General features: G+C 36.9%; 1 protein-coding gene across 1 annotated transcript in view; it reads right to left on the minus strand.

Annotated features, from left to right (window-relative positions):
* Positions 1-24505, minus strand: part of LOC150077846 (regulating synaptic membrane exocytosis protein 2-like) — a 723475-nt gene that overhangs the window by 412608 nt on the left and 286362 nt on the right. The gene's annotated exons all lie outside the window — the stretch shown is intronic.

Here is a 24505-nt window from a genome sequence, read left to right on the forward strand (position 1 = left end):
TTGAAAGATACTGAGATATGCTGCTGTCTGGATGGAGTAGATAAACACATTAAATTGCTGAATTTCCTCTCAGGTCTAACTGACACAACTGAACTATCCAAGAGGGTTAAAACATCATGTTATTCCAGTTGTGAATACATCTCCAAGTAGAATTGCCAATTTTAGGCCAATTTCCACAAGTTATCCACTTAAAAATTTTGGAGAAAATTATTCTGAAGTCTCTTGTCTTTTCTCAATTAAAGCTTATTCCATCCATTATAAAACTCTTGCGAGATCAACAGTCTTGTCTTGTGTATTCATTACTCAGTTCTTCTGGAATTTAAAAATTTATTTTATTTGCTATTTTTCTGAACATCTCTGCTGCAATTGATTCTATTCTTATCTTTTATTAATCTTCGTTTCTTTCTAAACTAAGAGAGGATATCATTCATCCCTGGGTTGTGTGTCGTATGAATTGCACTGTAAATGAAAAATCTGCCGAATAAAGTTTGCTCATTTTTATGGCTAGGTGAAAAATTATGGAAAATTATTCTCAGCTGTTTATTACAGCTGTATTTGTTAATGGAAATTAAAAAAAATAATAAAAAAATAATTAACGTAGTTTTACTTTTTTTTTTTTTTTGAAGGCGCCTCCGTAGCCAGGTGGGAAGGAGCAGCAGTGTGTAGCACATGCTTCTTGAGTAGACCGGGGTTCGAGCCCATCACCACCAAATACGGAGAATGCGGAAAGGTCAGGGAATGACCACCACATATCCCGGAGAAATATGGCCTTAGTTGCTAATGCTCCTAAAAACCAAATAACAAACTATTTTTTTGTGAAAAGATGAGAAAAAAATTACATAATTGCAAAAAAGAGAGTGAGAGATTCTATGTTACAAACATTTTATAATGGTGAGAAGGAGACAAATCAAGCCAAAAGATTCTCTGTTTTACACCTGGAGAGCTGGCATTTATGGCTTAAGCAATTTGGGTTTTCTGTCAATCAATCCAAATCTAAATACGTACCATTTGTTCAGGATAAAAAAAAATATAAAAAAATAAGGTAAAAAATATATATAAAAAAAATATCTGATGTTGGACAAACAGTCCATCAGATATTTCCCTTGATATAGTAAGAATGAAAGAACACTGCTCTGCATGAATTATAAATAAATTTATCAAACAGCAGTAAACTGTAATGTAATGAAAATAAAACTGTAATGAGAATAAACACCAGTAAAGACCACAAAGTAAAAATAGCCTTTGTAGCTGCCATTAACTTTTCTCCGTGGAGATGAATAAGTCCCGTGCATTTCATTCCCAGTCTAAAAATTCCCCAAAATTTGATGTCGAAGGCCATAACACTTCGTGTGAAACATGTGGTATTCTCCACTCCCTTTACTGCTTTCTATTTTTACTTTGTGTTTTTTATTGATCTATTTCTGTTTATTATTATTCAACCTGTATGCAAAAAAGTGGCACCTGTAGTTCAATAAATTATTTATAATTCCTGCAGAGCAACGTTCTTTCATTCTTAATACATCATAATACCTATGTGTGGAAGATTTCCTTTCAACTCCTATATTATAAATTTTCTGTGTGAAGTTTAAATAAATCATTAGCATTAGCATTAGCATTAGCAGAGGTATTTGATGCAAGAAAGCAAGCTTATGCAGCATCAGCCAAAAAAAAAAAAAAAAAACCACTTCCACTTCACCCCTCTGTTCGTTCAAAATACCTGTCCAGCTGAACCTTAAACTTATTTAGGCTATCAACTTTCACGACAAGGGATGGAAGTCTGTTCCACCAACGAACCACCCACTGGCTAAAGGCAAATTTCCGCACATCTATCCTACATCTGTCTTTCCTCAATTTGAATTTATGCCCTCTCAGGTGATTATTCTGAGCGAGAGGAAGAATCCCATCAGCACTGAGCATGCTCAAACCATTCAAGGCTTTATACACCTCTATCACATCACCTCACTGGTGCCTAGTCTCCACACACTGTAATTTGCAAAACTTAAGCCTTTCTTCGTAAGAGCACCCCTTTATTCCATTCACTAATCTTGTTGCCTTTCTCTGTACTCATTCCAGCAGCTCTACATCCTTCTTGAAATGAGGTCTCCAGACCTGTATACAGTACTCTAGGTGTGGGTTGACCATTGCCTTATACAAGGGAATAATCACCTCCTTATCCCTGCTAGAAAAATTCCTGTATATCATTGACAATACACCATGAGTTACTCTTTCAGCCCGTCTGCACTGCTCAGAAAACTTCATATCTGCCTGTACAACCACCCCCAGGTCCCTTTCATTCTCTACCACTGTCAGCGTAGTACCACAGAGTTGACACGTTGCTCTGGGGTTGCTGTTTCCCATGTGTAGTACTTTACATTTGTCAATGTTAAACTTCATTTGCCACCTCTCAACCCATCTGCTCAACCTTTCCAGATCCTGTTGCAGCAGCATAGTGTCAGTAGTGTCCTTGACAACCCTGCCTACCTTTGTATCGTCTGCAAACTTCGACATTAAGCTTGATATACCATCATCAATATCATTTATGAATACAGAAAACAATAATGGACCCAACACTGAGCCCTGAGGGACTCCACTAATAACATTAGTCCACGACGAGCAGTGTCCATTGATTACCACTCTCTGTCTTCTCCCCCTCAGCCACCCTTTTATCCACAGCAGCAATTTGCCTCCAATGTCACACAGCTCCAATTTGTGCAGCAGTCTTCCATGTGCAACAGTATCAAAAGCCTTTCTAAGATCCAAGTATATAATATCAAAGTTATTCCCTGCATCCAGTTCCTTTGTGACTGCATCATAGTATCCAATCAAATTGGTCAGGCAAGACTTCCCCTTTACAAAACCATGCTGTGTCTGAGCTATAACTAAAGTCTTGTCTAAATGATCCTGCAGTGCTTCTTTATCTAGTGCCTCCATTAATTTTCCTGGAACAGAAGTTAAACTCACAGGTCTATAATTACTTGATCCTCCTTTGTGAATTGGGGTCACATTTGCACATCTCCAGTCTGTGGGTACCTCCCCTGAGTCCAAGGAAGCTCTCATAATTATGGTTAAGGGTTTGCTTACTTCCTTTGCTGCCTCCTTTAATATAACTGGATAGATCCCATCCACCCTGGGTGCCTTTCTTGTGTTTATCTTTAACAATTTCTCCTCCACTTTGCTCTCAGTTATTACAAGATTCTCTAGCTTACTGCTAGAGTTGAATACACCTCTGGCTTTCCCCTCGCTAAATAACTCCTCATGTGTGAATATCGATGCAAAATATTCATTTAGTTTGTTAGCTACCTGAGCAGGATCATCAACAGTTGACCCATCGATATCAGGTGGACCAATCTGATTCATCCCCTTCCTTCTAGAGTTTACATCATTCAGACGTGATTACATTTTTTGGTGTCTTTTTTGATTTGAAATTATTATTTCAGAGGAAGTGCATTCAGCTTAAAATTTCTTGTTTATAATCTGGTATAACCACCAGTTGGAGGCATTCACAGTAAATCATGAATACCATTTGTTAATCATATTTAGCAGTCATGCAGGTATGAACCACAGTCCACCCAAAGTGCATGTGCATCTGCACCCTTGTGCCTGATCACTAGGCTACATTGGGCCTAAACTACTCTGCCTCAGCTTTTCTGGCTGATAGAAACTGATTCAATTCTTATCTTGAACCAACATATTGCAACAAAAGTGTTTTAATTTGTATGCATTATTCTCTGAATGTGTTGAATGTTTCTTACCACACATTATAGAAGCTAGGATTATTCCCAGCTTTACTGGGAATAATCCTAGCTTCTATAGGCATGCTTACCTTTATATTTACCCTTTATAGGGAATATTGCCTCCTCTGGATCAAAAAAGCACACATTTTCTTGACATTACTGACATTGCTTTTCATCTAAATAGCTACTGACTGTAGAAATCTTAAGTCCACTCTACCATGGAATATTGTTCCTATGTATGCCCCCACAACATCTCTTAAATGCCTAGATTCTGTCCAAAAATGGGCAGGTTAATTAATGACCTGTGTCTTATAGCCTCTCTTTCTCTCCACTCTCATTACAAAATAGACAGTTTCTGCTGCTTGCATTTTCATCTGTAATCATCTGTAGTTCCACTTGTTCATTCGAAAACAGTCTAAACATGGGACTTAAACAGTCAACACATTCATTCACTTTTCAACACAAAATTCAGTGAAACTAAAGTTTCTCTCTTCCTCATTTATCCCTTCCACTTCTGTTTTTTGGAGGACCCTTCCTCCAGGCATATTTCCTAAACTTACAATCTACAGAAATTCAAGTTCAACGTCATTGAGTATCTTCTCTTCTCAACCTTCAGCCCATACATGGTATTAAAGTACTGTTAGTTCTAATACCTTTTGCATTTGGGGTCATCACTGAAAAAAAAATAATACTGACCTTATACTTGTACAGAGTTAAATTATAGAAGATTAAAAATAAATTTAAAAAATAAATTAATTAAAAATAATAATAAAATCAACAGCAACAGAGCTTCAAGAGAAAAAAGGTAAAAAAGAGCACCTGGTAACTATTATCTTATCATACCATAATCCAGTAGAAATCATAGTCTGTGGGTCTGATCAGGTCACCTTTGATCTGACCAACAGACTATGGTCAGAAAATTGCCCGATACCAATTAATCATTATAATGCTTTCCCACCTTAATAGTCAGCAGCCCACTGAAAAAGTCGCCTATTGCTTAATTATAGTACAGTAGATACATTAAAATATCAACTAAATAATACTAATATATAGAATATTACAATGATTCATGTCTAAGAGTGTTCAATTACAGAATTAGTTACATATCCGTAACTGTGTTTAACCCCGGGGGCTCACATCTGGTGAGTATGGGCTTGGCAAACCCAGGGTCCTGAGCTGGATATCATCATTCTTCTCTTTCTTGGTGATTCCTTTATACCCCTCTCTCTCTCTCTCTCTCTCTCTCTCTCTCTCTCTCTCTCTCTCTCTCTCAGGGGGTAACTCGGGGAATTTTTTTTTTTTTTGGCTGGTGCAGCATAAGCCTCAGGCTTCCTTGTACCATATGGCTAATAATAATAATAATAATAATAATAATAATAATAATAATAGTTTCATAAGTATCTGTAACTAGCTCTTTTAGACCACCTTCTGGAAGGCATTTTTTCCATCACAGCGACACCGATACATCATTTGCATTTCAGAAGCACTTCCCTGATATACACACAGACAGTTAAACACCAGTCACGTGACTCCTACTTCAATAGTCTGCCCATCTCACTTGAACCCATTAAGAAGAATTGCAACTCGTGGATGAAAATTTTTTTTTCTACATAAGTCTTTCTATGTTGCTACCGTTCTGAATTTTTGGCAGTGCTGGGAACTTTGACAATTCTACTCAACACCAATGAGTTTAATGATTTTATAGGTAAATTGAAGTGATATTTTATTATTTTCAGTATTAATAATGGTGTTAGAATACATACTGATGGTTATTTTTGTCAAACTTGGGACATGAAAAGGTCATTTACGAGGGGGATGCTGGAAATTTGGAATAAAAGCCAATACAAGAACCATGGCAAATTATGGGGAACTTACCCGACAAACTGCTTTTCAGCTACTAGAGTTTCTCGCTGCATTCTCAGTAAACAGATGATCCATGTTATCTGTTAGTTTTCTGTCAGCCTTCTTTACCTTCGCTCCATGTTGTATTCAGTTTGTTTTTACACCTTATTAATCCATAATGTGTTTCTAATGCTCTTACTATTTTTTTCAGATTAAATTTTATTAAGATTTAAGCAGTACTGTAGTCGTAAAATTAGCAGAAGGTATACTCTATGAACGTTACGAAAAGCAGAGAATATACTCTACATATCATGCTTATTAATCGAATTCGCTTCAGCTAAATAGATAGAAGTCTCATAAAACTATAAGTATTTCCTAGAATCAAATTCTAATATTAATTTTTTAATTTTCTTTAAAATTAATTTTTTGTTTAATTTTCAGTAATTATTTTAGTATATAGTAGTTGTTGGTGACTCTATTGTCAGGGAAACGGGGAACATGCTTTGTAAAAAGGATAGGTGGAACAGGACCAGGGTATGTCTGCCAGGGGCAAAGGTTGATGACGTTGTAGAGCAGATATCATCTTTTAAGGGCACAAAAGGTGATATAGTTGTACACGTTGGCACTAATGATATTAAGAGTAGGAGACCAGCGGAATTACTTAACAAGTACAGGTCACTGTTGAAAAAAAGCCGTGAATTAGGGTTGAATTTGCAAGTGTCTGCAATTCTGCCCAGACACGATAGGAGGGAGTATATGATGAGAGCCTTGTCGATCAATTCGGCCCTGGAAAGATTGTGCAAGGCTCAAGGGGTAGAATTTTTTTCAGCCTGGACTGTACTTGTTAATAGGAGAGATTGCTTCTACAGGGATGGGATACACTTAAATAGAAAGGGTGCAAGGATATTTGCTGATGCTATCGAGGCAGTGTTAGGTGGGTTGGAAAACTGCTAGCTTGGGGGGAGACAAAGACAAATAGATTAACAGTAGCCACTGGCAGAGGTGAAAGAGATTCTTGCACTGCTTCTATTGGAATGAGCAAAAGCCTGAAAAACAATATGCAGGATATTTCAGAGACTGCTGGAAGTCATTGCGGTACAAGTAAACACATGGGTTGTGTTAGGATAGCTAAGAATAGAAACAGGTGCATGTATACTTGCGTGTACACCAATGCTAGGAGTTTAGTAAATAAATTTGATGAATTTGAGGTTTTGCTCAAAACATCTAAGGCAGATATTGCTGGGATATCAGAGACATGGTGTCACACAGATATAAGGAATGCAGAACTGCAATTTGGGGAGTACAACGTCTACAGAAAGGATAGACAGGATAGGAAGGGAGGAGGGGTTATGCTATTAGTTAAAAAACACATAAAATCGAAGTAAGTGAAGCCAGTCGACATCGATGGACAGGGCAGTGTCGAGTCAGTTTGGTGTGACATAAGCATGGGTAAATCAAAATTGAGAGTAGGAGTGTGCTATAGGCCTAATGACTCTGATGAGTATAATAAGATACTGTACAGGGAAATAGAATGGGCCAGTAAATCAGAGAGTCTTATAATGGGGGATTTTAATTTCCCAGATATTGACTGGAAATTCTGGGTTGGTCACTCACACACTAGCAAGGCTTTTGTGGATTTATTGGATGATTGTTTTCTACACCAGCATGTTCGGGAGGCAACTAGGGGGAGTAATACTCTTGATCTGATTATCAGTAGTGATTCTTCATGCATTAAGAATCTGCAGATAAAGGAACCACTAGGTGGCAGTGATAACAGTGTGTTGAAGTGGGATTTACTCAAGGAGGTAACTACCATCAGAGGTAAAGGGAAGGGTTTTTGTTTTCGTAAAGGCGACTATGATGGGCTGTGACAGTATTTAAATTCTATACAGTGGGACCAACTGATGATGTTACCAACAGCAAATTCAAAATGGGAAGCATTCAAGGAACTAATCTTGGAAGCTACCAGGCTTTACAAACCAACCAAGAAATATTGTTCAAGGTTCAGGCCTAAATGGTTGTCAGATGAACTAATGAGACATATGGCAGAGAAGAAAAATGCATGGGATACATACAAATTAATGGGTGACATGGAAGCCTATGATAGATATAAGTTGGTCTGTAACCAAGTCACAAAGGAGATTAGGCAGGCAAAGGCAGATTATGAGAAATCCTTGGCAAAGGATGCAAAGAAAAACAGAAAAGAGTTCTTTACCTATTTAAACTCAAGAAGGAAAGGGATGAATCAGATTGGTCCACTGGATGTTGATGGTTCAACAGTTGAGGATCCTGCTCAGGTTGATAACAATCTAAACGAGTATTTTGCCTCTACAATCACACATGAGGAGTTATTCAGGAAGAGGAATGTTGTAGGTGAAGTAAACATTGGCAGTGAGCTAGATGATTTTCTAATAACTGAGAGGAAAGTGGAGGAGAAATTGTTGAAGATAAACATAAAAAAGGCACCCGGGGTGGATGGGATCTATCCAGTTATATTAAAGGAAGCAGCAAAGGAAGTAAACAAACCCCTAGCCATAATTATGAGAGCTTCTTTGGACTCAGGGGAGGTACCCATAGACTGGAGATGTGCAAATGAAACACCAATTCACAAAGGAGGATAAAAGGCTGACACAAGTAATTATAGACCTATTAGTTTAACTTCGGTTCCAGGAAAATTAATGGAGGCACTGGTTAAAGAAGCACTGCAGGATCATCTGGACAAGAATTCAGTTATAGCTCAGACACAGCATGGTTTTGTTAAGGGCAGGTCTTGTCTGACCAATTTGATTGGATACTGTGATGTAGTCACAAAAGAACTGGATGCAGGGAATAACTTTGATATATTATATATTTGGATTTTAGAAAGGCTTTTGATACTGTTGTGCATGGAAGACTGCTGCACAAATTGGAGCAGTGTGGCATTGGAGGCAAATTGCTGCTATGGATAAAGGGATGGTTGAGTGGCAGAAGACAGAGAGTGGTAATCAATGGACACTGCTCAACGTGGACTAATGTTATTAGTGGAGTTCCTCAGGGTTTACTGTTGGGTCCATTGTTGTTTTCTGTATTTATATATGATATAGATGATGGTATATCAAGCTTAATGTCCAAGTTTGCAGATGATACAAAGTTGGCAGGGTTGTTAAGGACACTACTGGTGCTATGCTGCTGCAACAGGATCTGGAAAGGTTGAGCAGATGGGCTGAGAGGTGGCAAATGAAGTTTAACATTGACATATGTAAAGTACTACATATGGGAAACAGTAACCCCAGATCAACGTATCAACTCTGTGGTACTACGCTGACAGTGGTAGAGAATGAAAAGGACCTGGGGGTAATTGTGCAGGCAGATATGAAGTTCTCTGAGCAGTGCAGACGAGCTGCAAGAGTAGCTCATGGTGTCTTGTCAATGATATACAGGAATTTTTCTAGCAGGGATAGGGATGTGATTATTCCCTTGTATAAGGCATTGGTCAGGCCACACCTTGAGTACTGTATACAGGTCTGGAGACCTCATTTCAAGAAGGATGTAGAGCTGCTGGAACGAGTACAGAGAAGGGCAACAAGATTAGTGAATGGAACAAAGGGTTGCTCTTACGAAGAAAGGCTTAAGTTTTGCAAATTACAGAGTCTGGAGACTAGGCATCAGCGAGGTGATCTGATAGAAGTGTATAAGGCTTTGAATGGCTTGAGCATGCTCAATGCCGATGGGATTCTTCCTCTTGCTTAGAATAATCACCTGAGAGGGCATAAATTCAAATTGAGGAAGGACGGATGTCGGATAGATGTGCGGAAATTTGCCTTTAGCCAGTGGGCAGTTGGTTTGTGGAATAGACTTCCATCACTTGTTGTTGAAGTTGATGGCCTAAACAAATTTAAGGCTCAGCTGGACAGGTATTTCGAACAAATGGAGGGGTGAAATGGGAGTAGTGGTTGTGTTTTTTTTTTTTTTTTTTTTGGCTGATGCTGAATAAGCTTGCTTTCTTGCATCATATGCCTCTACTAATGCTAATACTAATGCTAATAATATTTGTTTTTCAAGTCTTTCAAAAGCCAAAAGGTATATGCTATTCATCTAAAAAATTCAGAGGGTATACGGCATATACCCTACAGTACAGCCCTGTATTTAAGTAATTGTCAAAGTGACCATTATGGCACCAAGTATTGCATGGAAGTATTTTATGATAAATCCAAAGGACAAAATTGTTTGCATATGTAATTCATGTGACACTACTATATCAAGGGGTGGTAAAACAGCCAAAACGTTTACAACCACAAATATTATGAATCATCTCAAAAAGTTCCATCCAGAAAAAAATATCAAAAGAAACAGAAGCATCAGATAAGTTGAAAAGGACATATGCTGAATGTTCAGGAAGTAGCAGCACCATTGAACCTTCTGCTAAAGTCCAAACTACTATAGAAGCAGTATTAACAAAGAAGAAGCTTTGGGATATTAATGACCACAGGGTCAAAGAGATCCATTATCTAATTGGAAAAATGATAGCTGTTGACTTACAAGACAATTAAAGACTATTAAAAAATTTTTTCTCAAATTACAATATTCCAAGTAAAAAATATTTCACTGATAAAATCATTCCAGATATATTTCAAAAGATAAAAACAAAACTTCAAATATCCTTTTTCTCCATTTCTGAGTATTACAGGCCACTGGCTTTCAAATGAGTTTGAACAACACAGGACTGTCCTAAGAATTCTTCCATTTTCAGGCTCTCATACAGGGATATGGATCAGTGAAAGTTGAACAATGTGCTAGAAGAATATAAGATCTCAAAAAGCAAAGTCTTTCTCATACTGCAAGATCCTGGAGCAAATATGGTAGTGGTTTACAGCCACAATCATGTTTCATACACACACATAACAACTTTCAATAAATGACTCCATGTTTGCCCAGCAGGCTGTAAGGATTGTTGTTACTATTAATAGGAATACTGTAAAATACTTCAGTCATTCTGATTCAGCAGTTAGCATATTAATGGAAATACAGGAGCAGCTAAATTTAAAGAAGCATAAATGTATCTTCAGTAAATTCTGTTCCAGGGAAAATAATGGAGTCACTGGTTCAAGAAGCAATGCAGGATCATCTAGACAAGATTGCAGCTATAGTTCAGACACAGCATGGGTTTGTTAAGCATTAAGGGGAAGCCTTGTCTGAAAAATTTGATTGGATAGTATGATGTGGTCACAAAGGATGCAAAAAATAATTCTGACATCATATACTTGGATTTTAGGAAAGCTTTTGATACTGTTGCACATGGAAGGCTACTGTACAAATTGGAGCAGTATGGCATTAAGAGCAAGTTGCTACAATGGATAAAAGGATGGTGAGTGAAATCAATGGACATACTGCTCTTCGTGGACTAATGTTACTAGAGGAGTTCCCCAGGGTTCAGTGTTGGGCCCATTGTTGTTTTCTGCATTTATCAATGATATTGATGAAGGAATATCAGGGTTAATGTCTAAGTCTGCAGACAATACGAAGGTTGGTAGGGATGTTAATTACAGTAATGATAGTACACTACTGCAGCAGGATCTGGAAAAGTTGAGCAGATGGGCTGAGAGGTGGCAACTGAAGTTTAACATTAACAAACTTGTAAAGTACTGCATATGGGTAGCAGTAACCCCAGAGTAACATACTAACTGGGTGGTGCTACACTCAGTGTAGTGGAGAAGGAAAAGGACCTGGGAGTAATTGTGCAGTCAGATACGGTTTTCTGAGCAGTGCAGACAGACAAACTGGAAGAGTAGCTCATGGTGTCTTGTCAATGATATACAGGAATTTTGCCAGCAGGGATAAGGAGGTGATTGTCCCCTTTATATAAGGCAATGGTCGGGCCACACCTTGAGTACTGCCTACAGGTCTGGAGGCCTCATTTTAGGAAAGATGTAGAGCTGCTGGAATGAGTATAGAGAAGGGCAATGAGATTGGTGAGTGGAACAAAGGGTTGCTGTTACCAAGTTGTTGTTGTTGTTGTTTGGTTTTTAGGAGCATTAGCAACTAAGGCCATATTGCTCCAGAATATGCAGTGGTCATTCCCTGACCTTTCCGCATCCTCGGTATTTGGTGGTGATGGGCTCGAACCCCAGTCTAATCAAGAAGCGTGTGGTACGCACTACTGCTGCTCCTTCCCACCTGGCTACGGAGGCGCCGGTGTTACCAAGAAAGGCTTAAAGTAAGTTAAAGGTAAATTGCAAAGCCTAGAGACTAGGCACCTGCAAGGTGATCTAATTGAGGTGTATAACGCCTAGAAAGGTCTGAGCAAGCTCAATGCTGAAGGGATTCTTCCTCTTGCTCAGATTACCCACCTGAGGAGACATAAATTTAAATTGAGGAAAGACAATTGTAGAATAGATGTGCTGAAATTTGCCTTTAGCCAGCGGGTTGTTGATAGTTTGAACAAACTTCCATCTGTTGTAGTGGAGGTCAACAACTTAAGTTTAAGGCAGAGCTAGACAAACATTTGGAGTGAATGGATGGGTGAAATGGGAAGTTTTTTTTTTGGCTTGCTTTCTTGCATCATATGCCTCTACTAATGCTAATGTATCCACTCATTGGAATTCAACATATTACATGCTGGAAAGAAACAGAGAACAGTGAAAAGCGCTTGCAATATATGCTGTGGATAACAACATTCCAACATTAAGTTCATACCAGTGGGGTCTTGTCAAAAAAAAATTGTCCAACTCCTAGGTCCATTTGAAGAAATCAGTAATGAAGAGAATCTGCCACATCAATGATACCTACAATTTTGAGTCTTAATTTATTTTTGTCCAAAGCTGTCCAAAATGATAATTTCATGGAATTCTTACCACAGTAAGAGGAGCTTAAATCATCAATTGTGAAAAGATTTTCCACTTACATGGAAAATAAATCTTCATGTTTATCTACTTTTATAGATCCTAGATTTAATATGAAATTTCAAAGAAGCCATACGACAAACAAAATAAAGGAATGGGTTTTAGAAGCTCTGCAGCAAGATCAAATGGAGGTAAGAGGGATTCTCTTGATAATATTTCAACAAGATATACTTCAACTTTAAATTCTACTGAAGAAAATTTAAATTCTACTTTTTCAAATTTGTTTGATGAATTAGCTTCTGCTAAAATGGATAGTATTCAAACAATGGAACAGAAGAAATGTCACCCAGAGTAAGCTCAAAAGAGAAGCAATCCTCAAAAAAAAAAGAACAAGCATTATTCAGTGTTGCACTCAAGAATTGAATCAGTATTTAAGTTTTCCATTACTGCCTAGAAATAATAGCCCATTTCTGCAGTGGAAAAACATGCAAGACAAACTACCTCTCCTGAGTAAACTGGCTTTGAAATATTTAAGTGCACCAGCTTCATAGCTGAAAGCGAAAAAATATTTAGTACTGGTGGTAACTTGTATGAACCTGCAAGAAGTAGACTATGTCCTGAAAATGGGGAAACTCTGATGTTTTTGCATTACAATTTAAGAGTATTCAATTTTGATTACTCTGTATAAAACTACTTTTAATTTGTTATTTTCCTTTATACTGTTTTAAAAAAGGTGATAAATTTGATTAAAATACCTGTTAAGTTGCATTTTATTTATTGTATTCTCTGTATTAATAAAAAATAAATTGAATAAAACAGCAGCCAAACTCAGAAAATGTTTACTTATTCCATGTCAGTTTATCAAAGCTATCTGATGAATCTCTTGGTAGTGATTAACTGGCTTAAATTTAGCAGGAAATGGCCGATTAAAATTAGCATTAGCATTAGCATTAGTAGAGGCATATGATGCAAGAAAGCAAGCTTATTCAGCATCAGCCAAAAAAAAAAAAAAAAAACCCACTCCCATTTCACCCCTCCGTTCATTCGAAATACCTGTCCAGTTGAGCCTTAAATTTGTTTAGGCTATCAACTTCAACAACAAGTGATGGAAGTCGGTTCCACCAACCAACCACCCGCTGGCCAAAGGCAAATTTCCGCACATCTATCCGACATCCGTCCTTCCTCAATTTGAATTTATGCCCTCTGAGGTGATTATTCTGAGCAAGATGAAGAATCCCATTGGCACTGAGCATGCTCAAACCATTCAAGGATTTATACACCTCTATCAGATCACCTCGCCGGTGTCTAGTCTCCAGACTCTGTAATTTGCAAAACTTAAGCCTTTCTTCGTAAGAGCAACCCTTTATTCCATTCACTAATCTTGTTGCCCTTCTCTGTACCCGTTCCAGCAGCTCTACATCCTTCTTGAAATGAGGCCTCCAGACCTATATACAGTACTCAAGATGTGGCCTAACCATTGCCTTATACAAGGGAATAATCACCTCCTTATCCCTGCTAGAAAAATTCCTGTATATCATTGACAAGACACCATGAGCTACTCTTGCAGCTCGTCTGCACTGCTCAGAGAACTTCATATCTGCCTGCACAATTACCCCCAGGTCCTTTTCGTCCTCCACCACTGTCAGTGTAGTACCGCAGAGTTGATACGTTGCTCTGGGGTTACTGTTTCCCATATGTAGTACTCTGCATTTGTTAATGTTAAACTTCATTTGCCACCTCTCAGCCCATCTGTTCAACCTTTCCAGATCCTGTTGCAGCAGCATAGCGTCAGTAGTGTCCTTAACAACCCTGCCAACCTTTGTATCATCTGCAAACTTGGACATTAAACTTGATATCCCATCATCAATATCATTCATAAACACCGAAAACAACAACGGACCCAACACTGAACCCTGAGGAACTCCACTAATAACATTAGTCCACGTTGAGCAGTGTCCATTGATTACCACTCTCTGTCTTCTGCCACTCAACCATCCCCTTATCCATAGCAGCAATTTCCCTCCAATGCCACACTGCTCCAATTTGTGCAGCAGTCTTCCATGTGCAACAGTATCAAAAGCCTTTCTAAGATCCAAATATATAATATCAAAGTTATTCCCTGCATCCAGTTCTTTTGTGACTACATCATAGTATCCAATCAAATTGGTCAGGCAAGACCTGCCCTTAACAAAACCATGCTGCGTCTGAGCTATAACTGAATTCTTGTCTAGATGATCCTGCAGTGCTTCTTTAACCAGTGCCTCCATTAACTTACCTGGAACAGAAGTTAAACTAACAGGTCTATAATTACTTGTGTCAGCCTTTGATCGTCCTTTGTGAATTGGGGTTACATTTGCACATCTCCAGTCTATGGGTACCTCCCCGAGTCCAAAGAAGCTCTCATAATTATGGCTAGGGGTTTGCTTACTTCCTTTGCTGCCTCCTTTAATATAACTGGATAGATCCCATCCACCCCAGGTGCCTTTTTTATGTTTATCCTCAACAATCTCTCCTCCACTTTCCTCTCAGTTATTACAAAATCATCCAGCTCACTGCCAATGTTTACTTTACCTACATCATTCTCCTTCCTGAATAACTCCTCATGCGTGAATGTAGATGCAAAATACTTGTTTAGATTGTTAGCCACCTGAGCAGGATCCTCAACTGTTGAACCATCAATATCCAGTGGACCAATCTGATTCATCCCTTTCCTTCTCGAGTTTAAATATGTAAAGAACTCTTTTCTGTTTTTCTTTGCATCCTTTGCCAAGGATTTTTCGTAGTCTGCCTTTGCCTGCCTAATCTCCTTTGTGACTTGGTTACAGACCAACTTATATCTATCATAGGCTTCCATGTCACCCATTAATTTGTATGTATCCCATGCATTTTTCTTCTCTGCCACATGCCTCATTAGTTCATCTGACAACCATTTAGGCCTAAACCTTGAACAATATTTCTTAGTTGGTATGTAAAGCCTGGTAGCCTCCAAGATTAGTTCCTTGAATGCTTCCCATCTTGAGTTCGCTTTTGGTAACATCATCAGTTGGTCCCACTGTATAGAATTTAAATACTGTCTCAGACCATCATAGTCGCCTTTACGAAAACAAAAACCCTTCCCTTTACCTCTGATGGTAGTTACCTCCTTGAGTAAATCCCACTTCAACACACTGTGATCACTGCCACCTAGTGGTTCATTTATCTGCAGATTCTTAATGCATGAAGAATCACTACTGATAATCAGATCAAGAGTATTGCTCCCTCTTGTTGCCTCACGAACATGCTGATGTAGAATCATCCAATAAATCCACCAAAGCCTTGCTAGTGTGCGAGTGACCAACCCACAAATTCCGTCAATATCTGGGAAATTAAAATCCCCCATTATAAGACTCTCTGATTTACTGGCCCACTCTATTTCCCTGTACAATATCTTATTATACTCATCAGAGTCATTAGGCCTATAGCACACTCCTACTCTCAATTTTGATTTCCCTATGCTTATGTCACACCAAACTGACTCGACACTGCCCTGTCCATCGATGTCGACTGGCTTCACTTCCTTGGACCTTATGTGTTTCTTAATTAATAGCATAACCCCTCCTCCCCTCCTGTCCTGTCTATCCTTTCTATACACATTGTATTCCCCAAATTCCAGTTCTGCATTCCTTATATCTGTGTGACACCACGTCTCTGATATCCCAACAATATCTGCCTTTGATGTTTTGAGCAATACCTCAAAACATCAAAGGCAGATATTGTTGGAATATCAGAGACATGGTGTCACACAGATATAAGTAATGCGGAACTTAAAATAAAATTAAAAATAAAATTAAAAAATAAAATAAAATTCAGGCATGTATGCTAATGGACAACATAATAGCAGCTAATGGCAATTTAGGAAAAAAAAAAAAAGTTTTATTACTCACCTTTAAACCTTAAAAAAAAAATAATAATAAAAAAATAAAATAATTATATTTTATCAGATATCCAAGAAATAAAATGCATAACAGCTTTACAAAACTTAGGACAGAGCACAGAAGGCTTTTTAACACTTTTTGTTGTATTTCATGACATCATACTATAATTACTGCCTCATCAACTAATGTTTAATGTTTCATTATGTCCACAGATTTTCTATGGTATCAACATTTGCTGAATTACCTGCAGGGAAAGATAATGTTTTGCCAATTTTGGATGACAAAAAGGTTTTTTTTTAGTGCTCTTTTTATAAGTGACAAGGAGCAGAGAGTCATCATAAAAAATGAATTTTCCTTTGCTGAGCAGCTCTCTTGCTGACGATATCATTTGAAAAGCAAAAACATTTTTGTGCATTATGCGTTCATCACTGTGAATGCATAATGCATCTTTGTACATTATACATTCAGTGATATCAAACACCAATAATCTTCCCATACCACTGGCTGAAAAAATCTCCAGACCCTCATACGATGGACTCTATAGCGATTGTGGAATCAAAAATTAACTTTAATTTTTGTTTTTTCATTAAACAATACTTCCTGCAATTCATCTTCAGCCCAATGTTAATGCTGTTCAACCAACAACCACAAAGAATGCTTGCTACCAGGACCATGCAATGGTATCTAGGGACCTTGGCCAATGGCTGGTTTTGTGGGTACCTTTTTTTTTTTTTTTTTTTTTTTTTTTGTTAAACTACGGTGTAACATTTAAGAAACATTTATGGGGGCCCCCTTCCGTGGTGGTATCTGAGTGCATTGCATCCAATGTATCCCCCCCATGCACGGACTTGCTCCTTACTGTCCTTTAGTGAGCACTGGCTGCTTCTTAACTGGATGACTTCATTCAAAACCTATTTCCTTCAACCTTCTTCTTACAGTTCTGCCAGTTGTTCCTATTCCACTGTTTTCGCAAGATTTCCAGAACAAGGAAATCTACCTTGAGTGCAGATACAATAAAGATGATTATTTGCTCTTGAGCTTCTCCGACGTCAGGGGAATGAGCCTGAAGACACTCAAATTAGCACTGAGTGTCTTCAGGGGATGGGCATAAATTCTCCCCCCCCACCTTATAGATACAGAACTGCTCCTACAATGGCTCATACTGCCCTTCTATGTGTACAATTCACCTTGGACTACAATGTGTGCAAAAGATTAAGTTATAGAATGCAACTAATGCTCAATAACTGTCCCAAACCATCTCTTAAGGAAGGCCTTATGAAATAACACAAATTTTAGGTAGTTAACAGCAAAAGTTGTTATTATTTTGTCCATAAATAATATATACCTGATTTTTTTTTTTTTTTGCCATAAACCATTATTTACTGAATATTATAGTACCCACAGCTTTTTTTTTTTTTTAGCCAAAAATGCAAAAATAAGTTTGAAACAACTGAGTTTCTACCAAAATTTTTTCTCTTATATGACAAATATGTTGCTCTGCTGTGTGCATTGTCCCATTATATAAGATGATAGTGAAACTGCATTTAGAATACCATATTTGGGTCTGGAGGCCACACTTGAAGAAGGGGTTCAAAGAAGGGAACCAGACTGGTGAGGGATGCAAATCAATGTTCATATGGAAAACAGCTTAGAAGGTGCACACTGCAAAGCTTAGAAGCTAGACATCTGGGGGAGGCGGGAAACCAAATGGAGGTATATAAGGCTCGGAATTGAATCAATAAAATGTAAAATGAACAAGGGATATATATTTTCACTGGTAGAATAGAGAAGAACCAGGAGACACACTTTAATAATCAACTAATTTTCATATAATGAATTATGAAAATGCCATAATCAATTACTGTATACTGTGGTTGTAAATTTCATAATTGACAAAAACAAGAGTTACCTTACAGCAATCATATTAGAATGGATAAAGTGCAATATGGAAATGAGTGATTCTGTTCATCTGTGCCATAATAAATGAAGATAAGCAGAACATATTTCAAGAATTCAATTATTACATGCAAGCAAATCATATGCAAAAACAAAATGTTTCCTAGTCAAGCTCTGCTGATTAACTAACTTGTGAACAAGAACACAGCAGATAATTTACCAAATAAGCTTTGATAGTGGTGAAGGTCCTTATGGCATCCCTAGTTTTATTATTAAATTTTATAGTGCATACACCATTGATTGTTTAGTATAAATCATTACTAGGTGAATTTCCAAACCACTCCTTCCAAGACAATAGAAAACCTTTAGGATTATTCTGTAATCAGTTAGCAGTAACAACCATAAAACCTATTGACCAATTGCTGTTTCATCAGTAATAACTCAAATTACTGATAAAATCATGCTGCTATACCTTCAAGATACAATCTTTGCCAATGCATCTATTAACATGCATTTTGGTCCTAGAGGACACTTCACAACAAGCCTAACTTGCACCATTGTACATATCCACACTGTGTTTTAAGATAAGGCACAATGTAATGTCTTTTATTTAGATATCAAAGGTGCTTTTGACAACACAGATCACAAGAAAGATTTGAGGTACTAAGGTATCGTTTTCTCATTGACACAGTAGTAATCTCCTATCTACAGTACAGCTTAAGTTGCAAATATCTCCTCTTCCCCACTAGCACCAATGATATTCTCATCACAACCACAACAGGAATTTCTCAAGGAGGTGTACTCTCCAGCACTATATTTTCAGCATCTCTATAACCACTCCTGCAAGCATATCCAAATCTGCTGGCATATGCAAATGATTTAAAGCTAGTTATTAATTCAAAAGGCAGTGATGATATTTGCAAAGTTAGCCATGATGCAAATTTGCAGATGCATAGAATCATCAAGTATCTGAAAGAACTCAATCTCATATCTGCAAAAGAAGTCTGCTCACATAACTTATTCCTTACAGAAACAACCAAACCACATATAAATTAAAATTACAGGTCTCAATTCCAAATGTCTATGCTTGCAAAAACCTAGGGATAGTATATTTGTATATTGCCTAAAAAACTCAAAAAAGTAAAATGGTTGATCAAACAAGAAACAGCAGCAATCTAAGATATAAAAAAAAAAAAAAAAAAAAAAACCTGTTATAAATCAAGTTCAAAGATTCCTATACTGTCATATGCTTCTGAAATCTGGTCTGGAGCCCTTCATGGATATAAGAAATAAACTATGAACTTACACAATTTGGCCTTGTGTTGGTCAAATGACTTAAGTAGCCCTTGTGTCATTAAACTTAATAACAACAACTGGAGCCCTTCAAGTAACCATCAAGAAATCCCCTGCCCTAAAGTACTGGATTCTAAAATGACTCAATAGCAAACTTGGTTTTCCTCATTAGCATTCAAGCAACAGCTTTATAATAACTTAAACATGAAGCTTCTTCAAAAGGTTATCAATGAGTCTTTGGAGTCATCCTTCTTGTAAAGCTAATTACTTCTGCAAGCAATTCACCAAATATAGCCAACATAATAATAATAGCACCCAACAGAAAAAAATTTCAAGAAATCAGCAACAATTCAACACTAACCTCTCCAGACACAAGCATATGGACAGAATGTTCTTGAAATGCTCTCCTTCAACTCATCAATCTTCAAAACATTGATTGCCAAAGATTTGCCAACACTCAAACATGCAGGAATCAGATTTCTAATCAAATAAAAGAAATACAAACAGCAGCCTGACTTCAACAAAGTAATTAACAACTCAATGCGTAATGTACTGTACTACACCTGCCTTATTTTAAAACATGAATACAAATCATATTCATTGTTTTATGTATATTGCTTATTCACTATTTTATTTCCTCTGTACTAAATTATCTGATATTAGCCATGTGTTGTGAAGAGCTTTCTGTAATGTGCAAACATAAATATTTATTTATTTATAATAGTAAGTGGTTCCAATTCAATGTAGTTTCAGTGTATATAGCTGCTCCTTTCACTCTTTACATTATAACTTTGTCAGCGCATACAAAGCCACTTTTGGGATTTACCTTTCTCTACAGTCAACTAAAATGTTTTGCTACCTCTGCCATAATATATTCACGTCCAGTTTAAGACAGTTATTTCTAAATACCAATATTAAATTTAAAATTTTTTACATGTTACAAATTAGTAAAAATTAATAATAAAAACATATGCCACTGATTGTCAGAAAGAATGTCAAGCAAAATACATCACAAACACTATGATGTCTTTGATGTATTTTGAAAACATTAAACTGATGATGTATTTTGTATTATATCTGATATATTTTGTATTTATATTATATTTCTATACTATTATAATATATCATAGTATAGATATATACTATGATATATATAGTCCCCAAGAGAAAATTATCACTAACATAGTTTCAAAGGCAAATCATAGTTTATAATCCACATCTGAAATACAGACTGTTCCAACAAATTATTGCAACTCAATGCAATTCATATGCAGGAAAGATATCTGCTCAGAAGTTGAAAACAAGCAAAAGTTTAGCCATCAGAATTTTTCAAAATATGCTTATTTCTTGCAGTCCACTTAAACTATACAAAATATGAAGAGCTAAGTAATGTTTTTATGTTCTCATACCAAATGTGAAAAGAATAAGATTCCACCTCCCATCCTCATGACGATATTACATGATCCATTTTTTTTTATATATATATTTGCACTCTTCTGTCATAGAGAACCCAGTCAGGCAATGACAGAATGTAAAATTATGTCCAGTTTCCAGCTTACTTTTTGATACTTTGGCTAATTCTGACAATCCAAAAACAAACTATAATAGTATTATCAGGATTAGTATTAGTAGTAGAGGCAAAACGATACAAAGAAACAAGCTTATATAGCATCAGGCATAAGAAGAGAGAGAGAGAAAAAAAAACCCACTTTATCTGCCAATCAATCCCTTCTCATAATCTGTTCAATTATTTTTTAAATTTATTAACACTATTCACTTTCACACTAGATTAAAAATTATTCCATTAATCAATTAGTTAATCAATCAATCAATTGATTGATTAACTGATTACAATAATGGATTAAAAACATCCTTTTTCAATTTAAATTTATGTCACTATTTAAATTTTAAATTTTTCTATTTTAAATCGAAAATTTAAATTGAAAACTTTATTAAAACACTAAACTTAAATATTATTTAAATTTGTCATTGTGTGTTATCTGAGGAAGGATAGTCCCATAAGTATTTAGTTTACTCAAAAATACTTATGGGACTTATTTTACTCAATTAAAGCCTTCGAATCAGATCTCCTCACACATGACTAGTTTCCCAACATTGCAACTTACAGAATGAGTCTTTCTTGGTAAGAGAAAGTGCATCGGGAGTCAACATGGGCTCTAGGGCAAACAGCCTTGCTAGGCGTGCCACATTTTTCTAGAGGGAATCTAAATTTGAAGCCTAGATTCCCTAGATCAGCATTTCCCAATCCGTGGTCTGCAGACTGAAGAAAGTGGACCTTGGGAATAAAACAGAGCTTTTTTGAAGTTGGCAACAAACCCATTAACAGTGATGGAAGATGAAAGTGTGCCCATAATGACCTAATTCAGTGGTTCCCAACCAGTGTGCCTCAGCATTGGTGTGCAGTGACCTTTTTCAAGTGTACTACAAGATTAGGAAAAATTCCATTGAGTTCAATGGAAATCACTATTTTGGTGTGCCATTAATATTCGTCTTTTAACCTAAAGTGTGACTTGAGTGAAAAAAAGATTGGGAACCACTAATGTATATTAAATATGTTAAGTACATATCATTGTACATTATTTAAGAAATAGCTATTAATATATTTGCATATTTGGTCCGTGGCTTCTACCTTAAAAAAAAAACGGTTCATATCTGGAAAAAAAAGTTGGAAAACACTGCCAAAGATGAGGTACAGGCCTGGTGCAGTTGACCCCACCTGCCCACCTCTCTTGTTGCCACTGAATAAGAGTAACCTTTTGTGCCCAAAACTAATCTTGTTGCTTTTCCCTGCACTCATTCCAACGATCTACATATTTCTTAAAATTAGGCTTCTAAACATGTATACAGTATCCAAGATACAGCCTAACCACTGTCTTCTACAACAAGATAATCAGATCAGTTTTTTTGCCCTGCTGTCATTGACGTGTGCTGTACTAGCAGCCTGTCTATACTGTACTGTACAGAGAACTTCTTGTCAAACAGTACAATTAATCTCCTTAGATTGTTTTCCCTCTCCACCACCATGAGTTTGGTAACTGCTCAAACAGTATGTTAATCTGGGATTACCATGCCATTTGAGTATGTTAATGACAGTATATAATGGACCCCTGAACTGCCATTTTTCAATTAATCTGCTTAAATTAATATCCAACCTCTTATTGGTTCAGCATACTATCTTTGTATCACAGCAAACACTAAGACATTAAATCTGAAATATCTACATCAATATCATTGAATATTATTAAAAACAGTAAGGGATCCAACACCAAACCCCGAAGGACATTGCAGTTTGGTGCTGTCTTATTGTGACTGGAAGTTGTGGGTTAGTCACTCGAACACTAGCAAGGCTTTTGTGGAGTAATTGGATGAGTGTTTTCTACAGCTCCATGTGCAAGAAACTAGAGGGAGTTTCTTGATTATCTCTTGATTCCATTATAAGCAGGGATTCTTCAAGAATTAAGAATCTGCAGATAAAGGAACCACTAGGTGGCAGTGATCACAGTGTGCTGATGTGGGATTTACTTAAAGATATAACTACCATCATAGGGTAAAGGGAGGTGTTTTTGCATTCACAAAGGTGACTATGGTGGTCTCAAATGGTTTTTAAATTCTGTACTGTGGGACCAACTGATGATATTAGCAAATTCTAAACTTTCTATACTAGCATTCAAGGAAGCATTCAAGGAAGCTACAAGGCATTTCATATCAACTAAGAAATACTGTTCAAGGTTCAAGCCTAAATGGATATCAGATGAACTAATGAGACTCGTGCCATAAAAAAAAAATGCATGGGATGCCTATAAATTATCAGATGGCACAGAAGACTACAAGTCACAAAGGAGGTTAGGCAAGCGAAGGAAAATTATGAGAAATCTTTGGAAAAGGATGCAAAGAAAAACAGCAAAACTTCTTTACTTATGTAAACTCTAGAAAGAAGGGAATGAATCAGATTGGTCCACTTGACATTGATGGTTCGATTGTTGATGAACCTGCTGAGTTAGCTGACAAATTAATTTGCATCTATATTCACACATGAGGAAGTCTGTAGAGAAGTGGAGGCCAGAAAGTTATCAAACTCTGGCAGGGAGCTAAATAATTTTGTAATTGCAGAGAGCAAAGTGGAGTAGAAATTGTTGAAATTAAACATAAGAAAGGGACTTAGAGTGGACGGGATCTATCCAGTTATATTAAAGGAGGTAGCAAAGGAAGTAAGCAAACCTTTAGACATAATTATGAAAGTTTCCTTGGACTCAGGGGAGGTTCCCATGGACTAGAGATGTACAAATGTGTACCCAATTTACAAAGGGAGATCAAAGGGTGACACAAGTAATTACAGACCTGCTAGTTTAACTTCTGTTCCAAGGAAATTAATGGAATCACTACAGTAACAACTCTATTGTTAAATTTTAACAACTTTACAGTAAAAACTCTTCCCCGGGGGGAAGAGTTGTTACTGTAGAGTTGTTAAAATTGAGAGGAAAAGACATAACACAAAAATAGAAAGGAGATAAATCAGAAATTGGAAATTATAGACCAATTAGATTGTTATCCCACATCTACAAGTTGTTCACAAAGGTCATTACTAACAGATTAGAAAGAATACTTGATGAGAATCAACCGAAAGAGCAAGGTGGCTTTAGGACAGGATTCTCAACTATAGATCACCTTCACGTAATATCACAGCTAATGGAGAAAACAAATGAATATAAAACACCATTATGCCTGGCATTTGTGGATTATGAAAAGGCATTTGACTCCATACAGCATAAGGCAATGTTTCGGGCACTGGAAAGACAAGACATAGATACCCCATATATCATGATTTTGAAGAAAATATATGAGAATGCTACCTCCTTTATTAGACTAGACAAAGACAGCAGGAAATTTAAAATCAAGAAAGGAGTTCGACAAGGAGACACAATATCTCCGAAGCTGTTTACCTGCCCTTGAGGAAGCTTTTAGAAGATTAGACTGGCGGCAGAAAGGA

Source organism: Mastigoproctus giganteus, chromosome 11 (assembly GCF_048544385.1).
Source record: "Mastigoproctus giganteus isolate SK-2022 chromosome 11, ASM4854438v1, whole genome shotgun sequence".
NCBI classification, from domain to species: Eukaryota; Metazoa; Arthropoda; class Arachnida; order Uropygi; family Thelyphonidae; genus Mastigoproctus; species Mastigoproctus giganteus.